Here is a 23,508-nt window from a genome sequence, read left to right on the forward strand (position 1 = left end):
TGGGGCGTATAAATTCCTTCGTCTTCCGTTTGGGTTAGCATCAGCAGGGAGTGTGTTCCAAAAGTTAATGGATACTCTGTTCGAAGGGATTGTGGGGGTCCAGGCATACCTGGACGACATCTTGATCTATGCTAAGTCTCGTGAGGAGCACGATAAAGTTTTAAGGCAGGTTCTGACCGTTCTCGAGTCCAGAGAAATGACCGTGAGAGCGGACAAGTGCAAGTTCGCGGTACAAGAATTTGAATATTCAGGGCACATGGTGTCCGAGAGTGGAATTAAACCCAAGTTCTCAGTGATTAGGGCAATTGAGGAGGCAAAAGCTCCAAGTGACAAGGACGCTTTGCGTTCGTTCCTGGGGTTGGCGGAATACTACGCTAGGTTTGTACCTAATTATGCTCAGTCCGTAGAGCCTATGCGCGAATTGCTTAAAAAAGGACGAAGTTTTAAATGGAATGATGATCTGGAGTCAGCGTTCAAGAACGTTAAAAAGCTGATTGTATCTGCTCAAGCCTTGTTTACATTTAGGGACGATTGTATGTCTCTTATAACTGTAGATGCTAGCATGTCTGGGTTAGGAGCAGTGCTGAGCCAAAGAGTAAACGGACGTGAACAGACTGTGGCCTTTGCTTCCCGGTCTTTGAAACAATGTGAGAGACTATACAGCACGATAGAGAGGGAAGCACTAGCGTGTGCATGGGCCATACATAAGTTCAAAATGTATATTTGGGGCAGGAAGTTCGAATTGGTAACAGACCATAAGCCTTTAGTGTACATTTTTAACAATATTAATTCGTCCAGCATGTCGGCTAGGCTGATGCGTTTGGTCTCCAAAGTCCAAGAATTAAATTTTTCTGTTAAACACATCCCAGGTGGGAAAATTTTTAGAGCGGACTGCTTGTCAAGACTACTAATGGAGAAGAATGATGAAGATGATGCTATAATGGATGATGTGGAATGCGTCGCGAAGGTGGATGCGATTCAGGTGTGTGATGCGATTGTCAGAGAGTGCGTGGAGAGACGCATGTGACAGGGATGCAGTACTAAGGAAGGTAGTTGAGTATTCATCTGGTTCATGGCCTGAGCCTAGGGGTTTAGTCGGAGATCTTAGAACTTTCGCCCAAGTAGCGAGTGAGTTGTCAGTCGAAAATGGGGTTGTTCTGCGGGGGGACAAGTTTGTTCCCCCGGTCGATTTGCGCCCTGTAATTATAAGTAATGCTCATTCAGGTCATCTAGGGTCCACTAAAACTACGATGAAGATTAAGCAGCATTATTGGTGGCCCGCGATAGATGCACAGGTGAAGTCCACTATCGATAATTGCCCTGAGTGCTTATTATCAGATAAGCATTGGCGAACTTTGAAAACCCCGCTCCATCCTACCGAATTCCCGGGTTCCCCTTGGGAAAAAATTGGCCTGGATTTTTCTGGACCATACTCTGTACTTAATCAGGATAAAAAATTCATTTTATTGGCAGTGGATTATTTTTCCAAATGGATGTATTATAGTTTCATTGAGTCTCCTGATACAGAGTCAACTGTAACGTTTTTAAGGAACATCTTTTCGATCGAGGGTGCTCCAAAGGTTATTGTCACGGACAATGGCACACATTTTGTGTCGGAAAAGATGTGTACATTTTTGAGACAGCTGGATGTAAAACACCTCAAGGTAGCATTGTATTCCCCAACTTCCAACAGATTGGTCGAAAGGGGGAATAAAATTGAAAAGGAAGGCGTTCAAACTGCTCTGGCGGCAGGCTTGGATGTGAATGCATTTCTAGAGGAGAAATTGTGGAGCTATAATACCTCCCCTCACTGTACAACTGGGGTATCGCCTTTTTCGTTGTTAAGAGGTAGGGAAGCCCACACATCTCTATTCCCGTCTTGGTTAAAAGAGAGGTCTAATGAAAAGAAGATAGATATTAAGGATGTTGCCAAGAGGGTTTGCTCTAAGCAGTTACTAATGAAGGAAACTTTTGATAAGAGGTGCCACCCAACATTAAAAGATGTGGTTGTGGGGGATTGGGTCCTAATTAGGAAACCAACTAGAGTGAAAAAAGGGGAATCAAAGTTTTTAAAACCAGAAAGGGTGTGCAAAGTAAGTAAGGGAGCCGCTTTTGTTGGAAGTAAAGGGTGGTGGAACAAGAGACAGCTCGTTAAGGTTTCTGACATTCAAGCCAATATTTTGTTGGAAAGACAGGAAAATATGGGTGATGAACTTCACTGGGGGCATTGGTTGAAACTGAACGAGTCCCATGGGGTTTCAAGTACACGCGCTCTGTCTGATGAGGTTTCAAGTTCTCATGACCTGGGTACTGGACCCGTTGAGGAGGGTTTGCGTTCTAGTGTGAATAAAACTTCAGCACAGTCTTATGGAGGCATGAGCAGTTTCCACACTTCTAGTGGACGCACTTCTAGGATCCCCAGAAGGCTTAAGGATTTTGTTAGGTAATAAGGAAAGAATGTTAATTTAGGTATGAGTTGACATGTGATGTCAGAGAAAAAAAAAATGATGAAAATGATATTTTTACTGTAGGCACGCTGTATCTTCTTTGTTTTTTGTAAAAGGGGGAAGGTGATGTAGTATGTAGTATTCGGTATCGCGCACCGTGGTAGAGTGTTAGGCGCGCGATGCCTCTAGCTGTTATGTATTGTTAGGTGTTGGTATTCTTTCAAATGTAGCTCGGGCATGGCGTTCTTCTCTACGGGCGTTCGGATGGTATCTTGCCAGTTGCCATTCGGACATCTGAGTGAGAGGACGCTCTTGCTACGGGTGGAGTGTATTCATGAATTGAATAAACCTGCTTTCCACTTACCGCGATTCCTGCTGCCTATTTCAGTCATGCAAGGTGTCATTTTACAGCACTCGCTCCATGTTTTAGTCCGTTTTCTACGATGTCCCAATATTTTTATATGATGGGAAAAAGGTAGACGTAAACTCAGTCACCCTCATTTCTCAACAGACGTCTTCAGGTATATACAAGTGTAAAGTGTCTCTGCATGCGCAACGCGTCCTGGGAAATTGTATTGGGGAGTTATTCACCCTATATATACAGTAGTCTACATCATTTTGCGTATTAAGGCCAGACCTATAAGCTAATACAAATGCCTATTCGACCTCGTTTGTACATACCACCCTACACTAGTATACTTATTCCCTTAATTCGAGAAGGCATGCTAGCGCATCTTCCTACACTTTTGAGCTAAAGTATTTGAATGCAGCCACTTTCCATACACAAACCATGGTCCTTGTTTTCTGGGTTTTGTCACCCACCAAAGGCAGCAGCCAGCTTTAATACTTGTCAAAACTGCGAGGCGTTTGACTACTTCCACGTTTCGCATTTGAAAAACCCGGCTGCAAGATAATTTCCGGCGTAGCAGGTCAAAAAGCGGTTTCCACAGTACTGAGGTGGTTTCCTGTCTAGCGTGTCAAATCAAGCATCGTTTCCGGAAGAGTGTGGCGGAAGCAGTTTAAGCCGGTGGCGCTCATTGGTTACGTCACCACTACGCACCCGGCCCGCGTTCCTTCCTAACTCTGCTGCCGGCAACGATATCACTGGGTGCTTCGGGAATCCGAGGACATCGGAGCCGGTGAGGGTGCCCGGGACAGGGTGGTGGACTAGAGGGCTGGGGCTGCTCAGGGGAATGTGGTGGCAGTGGTTTTCATGAGGAACAACACCGCGACAGAGAGCGGGTTAGATAGTGTTTTGCTAGTCTCTGGGCAGCAGAGACTGGTTGAGGTGAATTCTTTGAAGCAGTGACTGGGGCTAAAATGAGTTTTAGTCTACTGGTATATTGTTTCAGTCCTGGACTCTATTTAACATCTTGGTACAGTCAGGATTTAAAAAAAAAATTCTATTTCGTCTTAATTGGATAAATGTATCACTAGTTGCCAGCAATATTGTTACACCAGGCTGCTGATTTGTAGTGCTTCTTACAGGGTGATAATAAAATGCTCCTAGAACCTATTACTAACAGCCATTGAGCAATACACTGACGTTAGAAGGCTGTCTGTTTTAGTCACAACACCACAGAAGTGCATCACTCATTGCCAGCTGCTAATGGTAGGGACATTACCGAGACGGCAGCTGCACTTTGTAAAGTGATAGATCTAATTCCCCATCTTGGTGTAGTTGTACTTGTAGCATCCACAGTCAGTGGTAGCACGCATCGCGCAACATTGGCTTGATAACCCTACTCACTGAGCAGAAACACCATAATACTGCAGCCCCGAAATGGTTCTGGGATCCCTTATCAGGCAGCCGCAACCGTCTGATGATTTTGACAGCACCCCGATGTTTTCCGGAAAGCATACTTAGCCTTTATATTTCTGAAAACCCACATTGAACAACATCCTAATGTTTCTGGAGGCATCTATTGAGTCTCATCGTAATGTTTCTATAGTTCTTATTAAGCAGGGCTTCCTGATGTTAAGGAAAAGGCAACACACCTGATCCCATGAAGGCAGATATCGTACCAAGAGCACCCATTATACAGTCTGATATTACTGGCAGATTCACTTGCCTCATCCTTTTGGTAATGGCAGCACCCAATAATAAACATTTTACTGTAGCGATAACGGTAATAGAACATTAACACTTTGGTGTTTAAGGTATCGCCGTTGTAGAGCAGCATTTTAAGCCCTTTTTAAGCTACAGCTATCTTTGATATGCATGTATTTGGATGGTGGTAATGCCCGACCCCGTATCCTTGCAGACTCCACACATGCAGCAGCACACCCCATCAAGGACTTGAAGAAATATGACCACATCACACCATCTTGTAGGCCCGTGCCACAATGAACCAGCTCTAAAACCAGCTGCATCATATATATATATATATATATATATATATATATATATATATATAAATCCAAAATTGGCTCAGGTGTACCCGACTTCAGGCGCTGCTCGACGGGTGCGTTGCCTCGCGGTTGAGCCAAACCGCCAATATCCACCACAGCACTCCCCCAAGGGAAGAAGAGGTCGCACTCCAACCAGCTTTCAAACTTCGTTTTATTCCTTCAAAGTCGCAGAACCAACAATTTACCAACGCGTTTCGTTATACCAGATAACTTGTTCACGGTTGTTGTTTGCTCAATGCATTCAAAAAAATGTTCATTTAAATAAAGTGAATTGAAGGAAGTTCGATGACATCATTTCCCGACATCTTTCACCGTTCACCCTGTGACTTATGGGTCATGTAGTCATTACTACATCAGTCAGTTATTTGCAAATTGCCCATGTTCTCGGTAACGTGTTTTCACGTTTAACTGTTTTATTTACCAACATCTTTGTCCGAGTCTTGCAATCTTTTGCTCCAGTGGGATGTATTTAAAATCTTTTGCATTTAGCCATTTGTGTGTATTTCAGCCCTCCAGTGGGCATACTCCTTATGTTTATCATGCAATATTGTTATGACTCATTCAAAACTATGATTACAATCTTGAATTCATTTTCTTGTCAGCCCTTCTGGTGGGCAGATTTAAAGGCAGTGCATTGTAGTCCGTTTGAGTCACGATTGCAGTCTGGACATGATTCTGTATGTACTCAAGAACATTCTATTATTCAAAGATGTATATACAGTTCTTCTGACTGATTTAACCCGAATGGCATCATGGATCTCAAGTTCAAAATATGCCTGGATTCTTTCTGGCGTAGGATTTTCTCCCTATTTCCACCACGCACATTTGAAGGCACTGATTCGATGCCATAAAATTTCAAGAGTTTCCAATTGGCATTATGATAGATTTCCATGTGCCTTGCTACTGCATTGTTTTTATCTTTATTTTTAGTAGCTCGTACATGTTCCAAAATTCGCTTCTTGAGCTCACAGATGGTTGAGCCCACATATTTGAGTGGGCAAGGACATTCTATGACATACACTGTGTATTGACTTTTGCACGTTATCAAATTTTTGATTTGCCACGTTTTTTTGTTAGCCATTGTGACTTCCATTGTAGGTTTGGCGATCTCACAAACTTTGCAATTGTGACACTTTACAAAGCCAGTTGTATGTAGCCATGATTCTTTCAATTTCTTTGTCTTGTAGAAGCTATGTACTAAGCGGTCTTTTAGATTCTTTGCTCTTCTGAAAGTAATCACCGGGTGACTCCCCATTTTATCACCAATTGTTCCATCTAGTTGTAGAATTTTCCAGTTTTTCTTCAAAATATTTGCAATGTCTTTGGATTCTTGGCTATAATCCATAATGCATCTTATAGGTTCTTCTGCAGTGGCATCTCTTTTGTCCTTTGGCAATAGACATTCCGCTCTGGTTTTGAGATTAGCTCTGCTCCAACATGTGTTGACTGTATTCCTAGCATATTTTCTCTGTATGAATCTTTTCCTCGTGGTTGCACTGTGTTTTTGCCATTCTTGCTCTTCACTGCAAATTCTTCGCAGGCGCAGGAATTCTCCGTATGGAATGCTGGATATTAATGAAGGTTGGTGAAAACTGGTTGCTTCCAAAGTTGCATTGGTCGCTGTATTTTTGCGGTGTAACGTGGTTTCTAAACCATTGTTTTGTATGTAAATTTCCGCATCCAGGAAGTCGACTCGATCTTTACTCAGGTTGTATGTAAATCTGAGGTTGGGTGTACTGTTGTTCAAAATTGTGAAGTACTCTTCAAATAATTCCTCCTGTCCATTCCATATAATAAGGAGATAGTCTATGAAGCGGATCCAACTTACAATGTGATTTGTGTATTGAAGATTTTTCTGATTCCATGCCACCCCTTGTTCCCATCAACCCATTACCAGACATGCATAACTGGGGCTGAAAGAAAACCCCATCGCCGCTCCGTTCTTTTGGCGGTATATACTTTCCCCAAAGGAGAAGATGTTATTTGTTAAGCAGAGTTTCATCATGTCGAGCAACATCTCATTATGTTCTTTGTAGTGGATATTCCTTTCTTGTAGAAAATATTCACAAGCTTTTAAACCTTGCGTATTATCAATTGTGGTGTATAGCGACACCACATCCATTGTGATAAGACAATAGGAGTTTTGCCAAGATAAGTCTTTCAGGATCCTGAGACAATCTGAAGTGTCCTTTATGTAGGATTTCAATTTGGCTACATATGGCATTAAGAAATAGTCAATAAAGTTTGCCACTGGTTCCATGAGCGAGCCCTTAGCTGACAGAATAGGTCTGCCCGGTGGTTTTTTGGAATCTTTATGAATTTTCAGGAGAAAATATATAGTTGCCAGTATCGGGAAATCCACTGTCAGATATTTCCGTTCATCATCATCAATCATGTTATTAGCCACCCATGTTGCTAATTTTTTATCCAGATCTTTTTTTATTGTTGATGTGGGGTTGTTTTACAATTTTTCATAATATTCCGTATTATTTAATTGTGAGTGGGCTTCTTCTGTGTACATGTTTTTGTCCCATAACACAATATTGCCCCCTTTGTCCGCCAATTTGATTTCGAAATCATCTGTTTTGGATAATTTAGAAAGGGCCTCTCTTTCTGTTTTCCTGAGGTTATCATGACATTTTTTGTGTTTTAATCTGTATAGGTCATGGATGACCGCCTCATGAAAAAGATCAACTTTGTTGCCTGGGGTTAGTTGTGGATAAAATTTTGAACGTGGTCTTTTTTCGCTCACTCCGGCACCTAATTGTGGACATGCCGTGTTAAGGGTGACTTCTTTTCCTTCTTCTGCATTTAGATTTAATAAAGTTAAAAAGTCATCCGCTTCTTTGGCCAGAAGTGTTAATGTTGGTTTCTCCAATATTCTAGCCAGCTTTGGTTTATGTTGATTTTCCAGGAAATGTTTAGCAAGTTTAATTTTCCGAACATAGAGGTATAAATCAATACGTGTTTGCGCCAAATCCATTCTTTGTGTGGGGCAATAGTTGATCCCACGTTTCAATAATGATATTTCCTCCAACGACAATTCTTTTTCAGTTAAATTTATGATTTGAAGTTCATCTACTATAGATCCTTCCTCTGCCTCATGCTCCTCGTTCTTATCCCACTCCTTTCTGTTGAGGAACTTGCTTCTTCGTCCCCTTCGTTTTGTCCGTCGCGTTTTCTTTGCTGCCAACGTTTCCCTCTGCCTCTTCCTCGTGTCTGGCGTTGTGATGTTTGATTTTGCTCCCACTGGCGTTGTTGTAAGACAAGGCGCATGTCGCCTAAAAAAACATTCCTTGCTCCCTCAGGGGTTGCTTCGTTCTCCCCTTCACTTTGACCGGTTGACGCCAGAGATGAGAAGCTGCTAGAGGTGGTTGAATACTTGCTGGTAGGTATTTGTTTGAATGGGTCGTATTTCCGTGCGATGGTGAAGATTCTGCCTTCTGCATAGTCCTCCGCATCTCTTATGAATTTACTGTGTTTGCGTTGTCTTACAATATCCTCATGTTTGTCTATTTGCTTTTCCAAATCCTCTTTAAATTTTGATAATTCTGGATTCAATTTAACGGATTCTAAATCCTTTTCAATTGCTTGTAGTTGTTCTTTAATTTTTTCCAATGCAATTTCAATATGTTTAACTAATATTTTGATTAAGCCCAGTGAAGAATTCAAAGTATGTTCACCCCATTCAGTCAGAAGCACTGTATATACATCTTTGAATAATAGAATGTTCTTGAGTACATACAGAATCATGTCCAGACTGCAATCGTGACTCAAACGGACTACAATGCACTGCCTTTAAATCTGCCCACCAGAAGGGCTGACAAGAAAATGAATTCAAGATTGTAATCATAGTTTTGAATGAGTCATAACAATATTGCATGATAAACATAAGGAGTATGCCCACTGGAGGGCTGAAATACACACAAATGGCTAAAGGCAAAAGATTTTAAATACATCCCACTGGAGCAAAAGATTGCAAGACTCGGACAAAGATGTTGGTAAATAAAACAGTTAAACGTGAAAACACGTTACCGAGAACATGGGCAATTTGCAAATAACTGACTGATGTAGTAATGACTACATGACCCATAAGTCACAGGGTGAACGGTGAAAGATGTCGGGAAATGATGTCATCGAACTTCCTTCAATTCACTTTATTTAAATGAACATTTTTTTGAATGCATTGAGCAAACAACAACCGTGAACAAGTTATCTGGTATAACGAAACGCGTTGGTAAATTGTTGGTTCTGCGACTTTGAAGGAATAAAACGAAGTTTGAAAGCTGGTTGGAGTGCGACCTCTTCTTCCCTTGGGGGAGTGCTGTGGTGTATGTATATATATATATATATATATATATATACCTTCCTAACTGACTGATAAGTTCACCATCTCTGGTGCCTCTCAGCATGCCGAAGCCAGGACACCATCAGACTGGGTATGAAGAAAAGCAAAAAATGTTACCGACCTAATGCATCTATGCGTCAATCTTGAACTACATCTCTGTAGCCATCCGAGATGCCCAAACCCTGCCTTAATTTAGGAAAGAGTTGTCAATGCATATCTTTTAAAGATCACTACATAATGCTGCACTAATAGTTCAGAAACCAGCTACACTAAAATCACATGTTGACTGCATCTTTACCTTGCCCCCTCTACAGTGTTCACTGTCTTTTGGCTTAGTTTGTGCTATATAAATATGACATACACACATATACAGCTATATATATATATCACCTTTTGTGAGGCTACACTTTCTGTGATGTTATTTGTCTCTAAGGGTATTTGACACGTCTGATGCTATTGATTGTGCTATTTGGGTTTCTTCGCTGCTATAACATTTGGAGCATGGAGGTGAAAAAAAAAAAGTAAACTTATCAGCTCACGATAAGTAGGGTCCTCTATCACCAATGATGAGTGTCTGCACAGACCACAGCTTTTTGAATTTTCTTCTCCAAAACGAGTGGATCACATTTAATATGCTGGTGGTGTGGTTGGTTTCTTTAAATCGCACAGTTTAGCTGCTTGAATCTGTAACCTCTTGAGCCTGTTATTCCAGTGGTGCCCTGACTTTGATATTGTAGTAATCCAGTCAGGAAAGGTTAAAGTCACAGTGAGTTTTAATAAAGTGGTTCCTCTGCCAGAGAGAATGATTCTTTCTTTCTTATCAACTTGAGCTGGAAAGGGGTATTTGGCTGTGATCCGATTTGCAAAGTAAAGCTCTGCTAAACTAACCTTATGTTTTTTGTTTGATTTCTGTACTGGAGAGTAGTGCACTCACAAATCCTGCACTTAAATGCAGGTGAGAGTGCCTGGGTGTGATTGCCAATTGAAAGGATCTTAGTTTAGATATGTCTAGGCGCCTTTTGTTGTCCTTAATCCAGTAAGTTAACAACTCATCCTATAAAGTAAGTAGCTGAGTGTCCTTCACAGATACTTGGGAGTCGCAGTTAGTGTTGAGTAATTAAGCGTGGCAGGTACAGAGAGAAATTAAAGCAATAGCGAAGACTCTGCCGATATTCTTAATGTGGTCTACAGTTAATAAGCCTTTGATCAGACAGTGCAGCTGATAGCGCCAGCTGTGAGCAGGGTAACACAGTCACATTCTAGTTACTCGTGCAGATTGCTTTCTGCATCAGGAGCTGTAACTATTGCCTAGCGAACTGCACCTCTGCTTGATCTGTGCTTTTGACCATGTTCAAAGTGCTAGAAACAGTATACCAACTCTTAGAACCGTGCATAGGCCCCATAGTGGGTGGCTTGTTTTACTAGGCCTCATAATTGCATTTACAATCTTGCATCTGAGTCCCATTGAATTGTGTTTTATTATGTTTTGCTCCCGTAATCAAGTATTTTCTTTTACACAGACCAGCAATGGGCTGCTACACATAATTGTCTGTTGGTTGACTGACTGAGTTCTGAGCTCTTGACCCCACACAACCTCTCTGAGGAGCCTGGGACTGCTCTCAAAGGCCCTACTTGGCCAAGTTTGCAGAGCCAGGGTAGGACAGACCACAGGGCACCAGTGGGAAACGACCTCAACCACCACAGATGCTCAGTGGCCACTGCCTCCTCTGTAGCCACCCTTAGGGGTTGTGAAAATGAGGATGAGTTGCTGATTCTGAATTGTTGGCTCCAAGTCAGAAAAGAATTACGCATGCAACTGTAAAGCTGTTACTGGGGAGCCCCCCTGTTTTTCAGCAAACACTTGGAAGAATGTCTTGGTCCAATGTCTTGGTAACAATATTATCTTTGCTATCTGCTGGATTTGTGTACTCTTCTTTCTTAAGAAATCCTTGTATTTTTGATAGTTATGATTCTTCTGTACACATTAGTTAAAATGACAAAATAGCAAGACAGTGCTTCTGGCTATTCTTCCAACATAATTTAATCAATCCTGTTAGATAAATAGTCTGCGGGGAATACCAGGCGTTGGCACATCAAAAAGCCAGAGCCATGATCCCTTCCACGCAGCATTGTCTATATGACACCAGGGATAAAGAGGGCTGCTGTTAGCTTAGCGAGGTAGAAAGGAAACTGAGGCTTGCATCTCCAGAGCACTCTTTTTTGACACTCCAGTGGCGCAAGCATCTCAACCATACCTATGAGGCGGTGCAAAGTCACCCTGCATGGCTTTGCATGGCCTCTTGGATATGGAGTAAGACGTACAGCAACGCAAGTCACTGCGTTTCCTTACTCTGCGTCAAGAGGTGTTCCAGGGGCTTTGCGTCGGGTTTCCACGTGCTAGGCAGCAATTTGTGAACCAACGCAGGGAAAAGGACAGGAATGCACTGTATTTCATAAAAGTGGTGTATTCCTGCCCTTTCACATTGGCATAGGGCAGCTCGTAAAGAAGACTAGCGGCCCTGCCCTACGACAATTCCTCATAAATTAGGCACTTTGTTTATAGCTACCCCCCCATGCTCATTGACGTTTGGTTTGCTAAACACTGTTTAATATTTCCCCACCGTAAAAATTATTTGCTGTGGTAATTGGGGGCATTTATGGTTGTCAATAGTCGATGATGAAGTGTACCAGGTTCTAGAACTTTTTGTGAGAAGGGGGTCCGTACGCCTAAAAGTTTGACAAGGGGGTCTCGGCATCTTTCCAGTCTGAAGATCTCTCCTGTAATGTGTTACTGTAACGCTGTACGTTGAATCCCGCATGGCATTGTTGATGGATGCAATGTTTTGTATCCTGTACTGTGCCATAGAAAAATCAAATGAAAAGAGTGATAAAAAATTATTTTGTATAATTTCGACAGGTGTGATTATGATTATAAGTATTTGAGATCAGCTATGTAGTGATCTCACCAGGATTGGCAAAATACAGACTTATCGTAATTTTCAAGAGCAGGGGTGTAACTAGGCCTTTGCATCACTAGTATATTTAACCATTCACATTTTAAAAGTCAGGAGTGGGTGGAATTCACAATCTTTCACAAAACGATATACCGTTGTTAAACAATCATAATGGTTGGTAATCATATGAAGAATAGATGTTAAGGGTAGCTCTTCCTCTTTTTTTTCCTTTTTGTAGACTAGCGTTTACATTAATAAACATTGAAAAAACATTGTGTCCCTTCTATCCCTTACTCAATCCACCTTTTTCAAGCGTATTCTTTAGAGAAAAAAAGCAGCCTAGATCTTTATTCCAATTCTATCTTTATTTTCGTTACTTCCTTATTACACATTGTATCTACTGTTGCTTGAGCAAAATTGTGTATCTGTTTTTAATGGCTAGGCTACAAAAAATGGAGTTTGTCCTTTAAATTAATGGCTGGTACTCATGTCCAGCAATATTCCAAGCTGCCTAAAGTCTGATTGATTCTTATATATTTATTTGTCTCCATGTATTTCTGAGGATGCTATATAAGGAGAACACTATCCAAACTGACTGGCCCCACTCTCCGATGAACCTTAAACTTCTGCAGCAAAGACAGTGCTTACAATAGGTGTATTAGAAGTTCAGAAGCATCATTTTTTACAACAGCGAGCTATGGATGTGAATCCCCCCCCCCCCCCCCCCCCCCCAAAAAAACTCTATAAAAGTGTAAAAAAACAGAATAAATGGGAAACGCAACACCCTTTTCTCAGACATTAAGACTCTACCAAATTGTTTAACATCTGCCTCCTTTTTCCAAAAAAAACAAGTTAATCGACATTGATCTCCAGAACGCTGTGAAACTCCTACTGATTGAAGCCCCACCACATCGCTCACCCATCTCTCAGGAAAGATGTCACGGAAGCCATCTCCTCAAACCTAACCAATACCTCATGGTCCATCTTTCAGAACTTTGAAAGTGACAACTTCAAACTACTGACATCCCTAAAATACTCTAACCACTTCAAAGGCCCTCTTTCCTCAATAAGACTATACACCTCCTGCCCCCCTTATGGACCAGGATTATCAACGCCTCTCTTACACAAGGCTCCATATTGGACTGTCTTAAGTGTCCAGGTTACCCCATCTTAAAAAAAAAAAAACACAACTCCAACCAGTTTGATCCTAACAGCTGCTGCCCAATCTCCAGCATCCCAACGTTAGCCCATATGTTGGAAAACTGTGTTAATCAGCAATTTGGCTGTCGCATTAAGCAATTCCATTTCCTTGACCAATGCCAATCTGGCTTCAGACCGGGTCACAGCACTGAAACTGCACTGGTCCACATTGGCAACAACGCTCTACGTTTTTTCTATCAAAACACATCTTGCTTACTAATCCTTCTTGATCAATCAGCTGCTTTTGACAGTCAAACATGAGATTCTCGTGAATCTGTTAGATTTCAGGATAGGGCTCCCCGGTAAGGTGTTAAAATGGTTCTCCTTCCTACACAACAGATCAGAGTCCTGATCAACCACGCCCTATCTGAGCAGACGGCAGTCACAATTGGCATACCCCAAGCCTCCACTCTTTCCCCCACCTTGTTCAACCTGTACATGGAACCTCTGACCGAAATCCTCACATTTTGTAACTTCTCCTACCTTATGTATAATCATGATACTCCACCTTATATGACAATGCCTCATCCGGAGACTTCAACACCCTAAATAACTCTGTGACAAAAATACAACCCTGCTTACTCGTAATTACCTCATACTTAACACACTTGTAACTGAATTCCTCTAAATCTCTCCCCCATACCACTTCTAACAGCAAAGAGTGGCTCCCACTTTTTGCAGCCTTGAACTGTATCCCTCATATAATCGAGAATCAGAAAAATCCCTACAAATAACCCTGAACAATAACCTCTCCATGCAGAACCACATCCGGGTCTCCACCAGAGGAATCACCAACTTCACACACTAAGGAAACTAAAACCTTGCCTTCCCACGCAGCTCTCAAAACAGTGGTTCATGGACTTGTGATCTCCAAACTAGACTATGGGAGTGCTACCCTCATGGGCCTACTGAAAATAAAACTCGCCCCTCTGAAGGCTAGCTTGAATGCTGCTGCTAGGGTCGAAAAAAGTGATCATATCACTCTTATCCTCCATTCATTGGACTGGCCTATCCTAAGAGGCAAGGATTCATTTCAAAATTGCTTGCGCAACACGCAAAGCTTTTCACCACAACACTCCATTCTACCTTGCTCAGAAACTGGCACTATCCGGTGCGAATATATCTTCTCGTAGCACAACGCCCCTCCCTCCCCCCCCCCCCCCCCCCCCCCCTATTGCTGAAGCCCCAAAAATTCAACAACAGAAAAACCTACAAGCAAGCCTCTGGAATTGCCCCAAAAATGTGGAACTCTCACCCTCTGTAGACCAGGATCAACCCTACTATAACCCACTTCAAAAAAGAAACAAAACTGTTATTATTGAATAGCTTTCTTCCCTACTGAGTTATTGCCTCTCTTAACCAATCTGACTTGATTCTAGTCGCTCCTGGCAACTTTTCTCTTTATTGCTTACGATGTTTTGCCATTCGATTGTTTATCTCTCTTACCTTATCAATTGTTATTGTTTCTGATCTTCTCATGACCTATATCAGCTCCACACGCTTGCCATTCAATAAAGACAGACTCCAGCACGCTATGGATCGCTCAAGGACGATTTATTGGCTAAACAACTGGTAACGCGTTTCAGCAGCTGCCTTTGTCAAACCTATTGTGGTTCCTATCTTAGTTATTTATATACATGTTCCTGGGCCTTAACAACTTCAAAGTGACCGTGCATCTTAAACAATTAAAGTGACAGAATACCATAGAACTTAGTGACACGTGCTGCTCAATATTGCATAATTCATAATTTGAAACACAAAGCGAGATTGTATGTTAAGCCTACGTCAACACTGTTGTCATTGCTACTGCACTGGGTTGAGACCCAAGAGATTTCATTCTCACTCTTGGTACTGACTTCATTCTAATACCTGTGTCAGAATGCAAACCCTATACACATTGAACAATGCAGTAGGTCTCACATTTACGAGAGTTTGAGCTATTGGCATTGTAAATGATAATGCCCATTACTTATACAATCAGTCTTGTCGAAGCAGCAGCAGCGGAGGAGCCTGCCGCTCGTATCTATGCGTTTATGCCGATATTCTCAACAATTCCCATTCGTGAGTGAACAAGGGAGCAAGTGGCATTCAGAAGAGGAGGACTTCTCGAAACTTAACTCTTGCCAGCATTGCGACCGCCGTAACGCCCATAATCCAGGAGAGCCCGATCCTGATTTATCCCAGAGTGTATCTTCTGGTCCCGGTTTCATGGTGCCCGTGATTTGAGCCGCCACCGCGCTCGTAGCGGCAGCCACCGCAGTGTGTTGGCGGAAAGATTCAGATTGGGACCGAGACTGGTGATTGGAACCGCTAAAAACTGAAAGCTAAAATCGAAGCTGGTCGCAGGTGGGGCTGTGGGCTCAGGAGTGCAGGGAGGTTCAGCGTGAAGCACAACACCGGCACAGGAGTGTCTCGTCTGCTGCACCCCACGCCATCGCCCTTTAGTCGTGAGCAGTGACTAAAGTAAAGACCAGGAGGATTGGGTAGGGCTCGAGGGCAGACAGCTCCCCCCCTCTGACATTTGCAGGTTGCTTCTTCTGACTGGCAGGAGGATCCGAGGAGGTTTTTCCTGTACAATCAACAGCCCGACCATTAACATCCCGACCACTGCGATCATCACCCCTGGAAACGGTGGCCGTCTCGCACGTTCGAGGTAAGCCTACCGATGCGCGACATCTCGCCTGGCCACCTAGTTATTTAAGGGAGCACGGGAGAGTGGGTGGAAGAAAGGAAAAGAGGCTAAGAGCTAAAGAAGCCTTGACAGCCACAGACTTCACTACACCAGCCTCCCCCCCGGCCATTGAACATTCAAAACCTAACCACTTAACATGAGGACTCGAAATTCGACCTTAGTACAGCACACCGAGAAGCTCCGCCCCCATAAATCTGCAAGGAGGCAAAAAAGAAAGTTAATCTACCCCACCAGCAGAATGAACTCTGACCGAGGTTCAGGTCACGGGGAAGCTTCTCAAGACGGTGCCTCCATATTTGGCTTGGCGACTCCGATAAAACCATGCCAAGTAAGGGCCTCTACTTCAGATAATCATTTAGCCAGCGGGCTCAGTCCAAGGCCCCAAAAGACCATACCTGCGCCCACATGAAACAGAGATATAAGAGACTTCATCTATCCCACGGCTCCATCAGCGCACTCAGCTAATTACTTTAGAGCGGACTCGCCCCTGATGGAAGCTCCCAGCAACACTGTTAAAGCTACAGTCTCAAACATCTCTGTGCCTGGTTCCATCTAGTCGGCCGACCACTCCTCTGTCCCCCAAAATAACTATTCTCCAAGGGCCAGCTTTAACGGAGTTCACTAAAATGAGTCTCGAAACAGGCAACGATACAAGTCCAAGCTGCCCCCTCACACACCAGTTGGCAGCCTCAACTCCGAGTCAGATTACAGACGGGGGCAACGAGCCCGACGCTGTTATGAGAGCAATCACTAGCTCAACTTCTGTTTTTATACACCCTCAGGTCACTACTTTTCCGGCAGCCCAGCTCAAGCTAACGGCTATCAGCCCCCTCGTCTTGGGAGTAGTGACACATGTAAAGAGGAGCAGTTATCTACAATTGTTAATCACCTATCAACAATCAATGAGGCTACAATTTCTATGGCAAATGCAGCCATAATGCACGCCGACAAACTAGACCTCCAAATAACCATACTACAGGCAGTAGCAGGCCAAATTTCCGGGATAGACACTAAACTGGACAACTTGAATGCCTTAATACACAGAGCACAGACAAACTCTTCTTATTCGATCAAACCAGTGAGCTGTGGCTGCAGCCCCATACTGCTCAAGCTAGTAAAACTCCCAGTCATAATGAGCACGCTAATTGTTGACCTCAAAGATGAAGCCCGAAGAACTCGGAACAACGAACTTGCTCACCAAAAAATAGACGGGCCATCTAACATCACAGATGCCCACCCAGGTAATTCTGACCCAGCTAATCCAGCCGAAGTAGACAACAGACCCGTCTTGGAGCCTAGTGCAAAACCGGTCGAGACCTCCTGTCTCCCAAATCTCCCTCGAGATAAAACCAAAGATGATTACACAACTGAAAAATTGGCAAGCCCAGCTACTCGACACCTATCTCGAAAAAATAAAAAAAGATTTAAAAAACTCAACAAACAGAGCAAATACAAGTCCGCATCAAATGGCTCAATCCGACAATGGCTATTGCCCGCCTCCTCAGAGTCGCACGAACATTCCAACGAGTACCAGGGGGCTATGTTGCAAACCGCAACCACTACAATAGCAACAAATTCAGCATGTCACGACGCTCTTGGCACGACCACCCCCGACCCTATTCTGGCCCCAGCGGCTTCTTCTGCCCCTTGCTGGGCTGTCCCTTTGGGTCCGGGTCCTCAACAGATCTTGTCAGCACCACACACTGTTCAGGCGAATGAAGCAATCCAGGGTTCCTCTAGAGATTGTTTAGCAGAGCAGAAGAACCCTCCACATAGAAATCAACTAATCTTAAGCAAGAACAGACAACCACAACTATCGCTAACTAAAATCGATCAAGCTATCACCATGGATATAAGCTCAGTTCCAACTAGGTTAACACCAGGGCTCGTCGCCGGGACAATAACAACAGTTACGCCCCACTGGGGACGATCTACTGAGGGCATGGCAGCCTGCCCATCTACTTCCTTTATACCAGCCACTATCCCAACACTGGCAACTGGGACCCTGACCCAGCCTCATATAAAACAACAAGAACGAAAAATTCTGTTATATCCAGAGTACGCCTCACAAGGCAAATGGGATACCCTCAATCGCAGTAATCTTTTAAAACTCTGCACAAACATCCCCGGCTTGGAAAAGACAAAAACAACCGACATTGAGAGCGTATCTTTTCCACCCCGACGAGACCAACGAAACCACTGAGCTAACCTTCACCAGCCCAACTCCGGCAGAGATTATGAAAAACCATCATACGCTACTGGATAGTTGGGGCATAAAAATAAAGACTCACCCGCTAGAAAAATATCCATCGATACTGAAAACCTGCAGCTCGGAGACTCGTCTGGTCCCTTCAGAGGGGAACATTGGACGGCTGGAGTGCATGAATGCTGCACGGAAACCAGTTCCGCAAGTAGCCTACGTCCTTCTTGGATCCAAAGGGGGGACGACCTCCAACCCCGCCAATGAAACCCCAATTAAAATCACAACCAACTTGGGTCAGGGCAAACGCATATGCTGTGTAACGGGAATCATCAGCCAAGATTGGTCCTGGTTGCCGCACACTTTAAACCCCAGCACCTAATAGACGCCCTCCCAAAAAACATCCCACACGACCATCAACCACCAGCAGTTTAAACATCATGTCTTGGAATGTCGCAGGGATAACCAAATTAGTACCAAATCAAGCAGCAGTGGATTTCCTTGAAGGAGCCGATATAATCTGCACCCAAGAAACTTGGGCAGTTAAACCCATATCCCTAAGGGGGTACGCCGAATTTTGCAAACCAGCTATAAAAGCCAATATATTCGGAAGACCCTCGGGAGGGATCACGATTTATATCAAGCACTCGCTACGCATCGAATTCATTGAAACACCTCTTACTTCCCATTTATTCTTGGCTGGCATTCTGAAAGGGCTCCATACGACCAACGGTCCCCTCTCCATCCTCTTAATCAGTGTTTAGTACAACCCCCATGGGCAGGGGGCCATTGACTCCAGGTCACTGCTGACAAGCCAGTTAGAAGCCTTACTTTTGCATTACCCCTTACTGGACTCCATCATCCTTGGGGATTTTAATACTCACAACATAGGGGCCACCCAAAGTCATCTCCCTGGGGCAGCAAACGTCTTCAACGCTTTCATTAAATCTTATAACTTGGCTACCGCTCACGTGGTCTACTTAAAAACTCATCCAATGGCAGCCGTAGCCCCCACCTTCAACAATCAAACAACGATTGACTATATCATTTTAAGTGAACATCTTCAACCTCTAGTGTCAAATTATACAGTTCACCCACGCAATGAAAGCGACCACGCCGCCCTAACAATTACCCTGAACCTTACAATGGAATCCCGCCCTAGGACGAACTGCCTCGGGGCTTCCACTGGTGATGAACTGTACCATCTTCCGAGACGAATCAAATGGGGGCCCGTGCCGGCAACCAAGTTCGAGGCCTGGAAACAAGCATGGGAAGGCTGGCCATTAAGTCCCAACCGTGGGGGCGTTATAAAAGAATGGGACAGATTAGCTCCGGACCTAGCCCTTGTGCTTCGCGACAATCCAGCAGGCCGTGCACGATCGTATGCACCCCATAAACTAGGAACCAATATGGCTATCAAAGAAAACGCCCGATCACTAAATGCCTTACGCAGAACATACAGAAAAACCGGCTATGATCAAGATAAAATGCGATTAAAAACAGCCGCAAAAAATCACTCAAAAACGGTGTGGGCGGCAAAGCGTGATCACTCAGATGCCCAATGGCTGAGGATTTTTGAATTGTTAAGACCCTGTAAAACCCAAGAGTTCTGGACCTATTTAAACACCCTTGCCCAAGGTCATAACCATAGAGAAAACTCACTTGAAGCAGGTTCCTGGATCAGACACGTAGAGACATTATATCAAGACGACCAACATAGTCCCTACCCAAATCACGACCACGCTGGGACTGGCGATTCAGACTCCTCCGCCAAATTTAAAGTCGACCTTGAGACTGCTTTAGTTACCAGAATTCTAAAAAAAATCAGACACAACGGAGCTCCGGGTCCTAACGGCCTGCCCGGATCCCTGTTCAGGGCAAATATAGAATCCTGGTCCGAGACTCTGACGCTCCTCTATGCAGAATGCCGCCTCCTGGGGGATGTGCCAGACTCCTGGAGAGGGTCACTCCTTCATCCGATTCATAAAAAAGGCCCCAAATCCAACCCGAACAACTATCGCATGATTGCTCTCCTGGACATAGAGGGCAAGGCCTACGCCAGTTCCATCTTAGCAGAGTTAACCCACTGGGCAAGTTCCGAAGGCCTTTTACCATTCTTTCAAACCGGTTTCAGATCAGGAGCATCGACGATTGATAATATAATAGCCCTCTCTTATCTGGTCCACCAAGCAGTTAACCTTAAAAGTCTCCCTCTCTTCGCCTGCTTCATTGATTATTCAGCTGCGTTTGATGGTGTAGACCGATCAATCCTTTGGAAGAAGCTGAAACTTTTTGGAACATCAATCCCGGGTTGCTGAAAGCAATACAATCATTATACTATAAAACTTGGGTCAGAATTAAACTTTCCAACACCGCAGCAACAGAGAAAATAAATACAGATCGGGGTCTAAAACAAGGGTGCGTGCTTGCTCCGCTCTTGTTCAACCTGTATACCGCTGACATGGGCCAAGCCTTGACAGGAGCAGCACTGGCTACGCCAAGGATCGGGGACACAAAGATACAGCTTATTCAATACGCTGACGACTTGGTACTCCTAGACCACACCAAAATAGGTCTACAAAAAGCCCTGTCGGCTTTGGCAACCTATAACGTGGCCCACAAGCTGGTGGCCAACCAAACTAAATCCAAAGTTGTCATCTTTGGCCATTACCCAAAAAAGAAATTAGCTAGATGGAGCCTCGGCCAGTTGACACTAGAAAGTGCACAAAAATATAACTACTTGGGCGTCTGGCTCACAGAATCAGGGCGGCCGTCTGCTCAATTGCACAAAATCCAAACGAAAGGGAAATGCATTACTTATGCTCTCTGCAAACTACAAGCCACCTTGTACAGCCCAACCACGACGGCCATCCGGAGAGTTTTACGAGCAAAACTAATGCCCGCCCTAACTTACGCTCAACTAGCATTCCCCGGAAAACTATCGAAAGAACTGGAAAAAATACATTGCAGTGCCCACAAAAGGCTGTTCCATCTACCTGCGTGCACCCGCAACACATTAGGGCGCTTAGAATTCTCTTTGAACCACCAACTATTGGAAGAGCTGGCCTTTCTGTGTAAATACTATTTTCTCACAACAGCGGCCCAAGAGAAATCTATGAAGGCGGTTTTAAAACACATTTTCTGTGTACCTGGGAACCCATGGTCAACCGCAGCCGGAGCAGACCAGCTTAAACTCGCCCTGGAGTCCTGGAACCCCAAGATCATTAAGTACTCCGCCATCAAGTGCACACTCAAAAAACAAGTTCGTATTCACTCTCGCGCCTTAGATCTGGATCTATTGGATAAAAAAGGCCTGCACGAAAGTCAAACCTTGCCACAAAAAGGGTTCAACTCTAAACCTCACCTTACGCAGGCCGTGGGCAGAGCAGCTTTACTCAGGATCTTAGCATCCAGACTACACCCTCTGCCACTTCAAGAAATATATAACACTAAACTGAGAACATTGACGAGCAAGGGCTGCCGGCTCTGCGAGTACAAACATGAATCACTGGCTCACCTCCTATTTTGCTGCCCCGCCTTGCGCACAGCCCGCAGTTTCTATCTACGGCCAATTTTATTACAACTGGGTACCCGCACAGCCAAGGAGGCGATTCATAAATTGTACACATTGAACACAGTAAAAGATATGGCCTCGTTTGGCAAATTCATCCAACAGACTCTAACCCTGCTGACGACTCCACTACTTGGAGCCTCAGTCAACTACAAGTCTGCCTGATTCCCATGGACTTTTAACTATTGTCTTCTTTTATGAGCTGATATTTTCTGTTTTATGTTAAAGTTTTATGTTATGGTTTTAAGTAACCAGCAATAAATACTCATTCATTCATTCATTCATTATGTGTTGTTTTTAGAACAGATAAATTAAAGGCATTGTCATTTACAATGCCAATAGCTTAATCTCTCGAAGTGGAGACCTATTGCATTACAAATGCTTTTATTTTTTATTTTAAAAGCACCCCATGCCATGCTTTTACTTTAATGGTGGCTGCACTCCTTTCTTTAGGCGCGGCTGGTCTAAAGAAAGGGGTTGTGGCTACCATTAAAGTTAAAGCGCGGTATAGGGCGCTTTTACAGAAAAAAGCATTTGTTTGGCAAGTTGGCAAACAAATGTGCCGCGGTTTCACATCAATTGCGGCCGCACACCTTTCTTCAGACACGACTCGTCTAAACAAAGGTACGTGGCCGCCATTAACGTGAAAGCACAGCATGGGCAGACTGTAAAAAAAAAAAGTGTAGCAATAGAAAAAAAAACATGCCACGTTCAGTGCCAATAAACCAAAGGCACAGCTGTCACTGTAACAGCGTGGCGTGCCGTGTTATGAAACGAAAAAGCTTTGCAAGCAGAACATGCTCGCCTGCAACAGCAGGCGGGTGAAAGCCATTTAACAAATGTAATTACAGGCTACCGACTAACAACACATGTAACAGGGGGTGTCCTCATGGGAGGTTACAAAATGAGACAAGACGGTACTAAGAAGGGACTACTAAGTCTATTGACCAATGAAAAGCCACAGTTTACAAAGGACAATGACACAAGCCAATTAAACATATGGGAGGAGAGTGGGAGGAAATTAAGTCCATACCTGAATACAGCCCCGCAGAGCAGCACGTGCACCGCCAAGGCTTGACCTACAAATGAGCCCCAGCACTTATTCTTTTCCAAATTAAGCAATGTATACAGTGTATGGAACCATGTCACACATTCTAGTGTTGGTGCATTTCCTCATAGGCATGGCAGTTGGCAATATGCATATCATATCTAGTAGGAATTTCAACATGTCACATAAAACATGTCTCTTTTTCCAGCATACTGCAAAAAGAAGAGCATCAGCACTGTTTCCTCCACACTGCTGCTTCTCCATATCCCCTTCTTCAGGTCACATACATGCAGTATGTAAACGGTTTCTTTCAGATTAGTGTATCTTTTAATAGTTTGTTTAGAAGATTAAGTGGAAAGGCTATAAATAAACATTCAATGTAGTGTCAAAATCTTGGTATCCCCATTAAGTGAATTCCAGGGAATCACTCAGATTCATGCAATGGAGATCATATGTTCTACTTATCAATAGGCAGTTACATTTAGATGGCCGCTGCTGAAGTTTGCATCCCAGCAAGACCTTCTCCCAAGTGCACAACAGGGCCAATGGAAATAATGCAAGCATTAACTAAGGACATTGCAGCTAATACTGTGCATTTGAGTTCCAAGGTACTCACATTTCTAAAGCAAAGAATAA

At 43.7% G+C, this 23,508-nt stretch overlaps 1 protein-coding gene across 2 annotated transcripts in view; it reads left to right on the forward strand.

Moving 5' to 3' along the window:
* Positions 1-3,447: 3,447 nt before the first annotated feature.
* The window catches only part of EIF3D (eukaryotic translation initiation factor 3 subunit D), a 95,697-nt gene continuing 75,636 nt past the window's right edge, over positions 3,448-23,508 (forward strand). For both annotated transcript variants that reach the window (XM_085601412.1, XM_085601413.1), the window contains exon 1: positions 3,448-3,586. The gene's annotated coding sequence lies outside the window, so the exon portion shown is untranslated. The remainder of the gene's footprint in view (positions 3,587-23,508) is intronic.

This window comes from Triturus cristatus, chromosome 4_2, assembly GCF_964204655.1.
Source record: "Triturus cristatus chromosome 4_2, aTriCri1.1, whole genome shotgun sequence".
Lineage (NCBI taxonomy): Eukaryota > Metazoa > Chordata > Amphibia > Caudata > Salamandridae > Triturus > Triturus cristatus.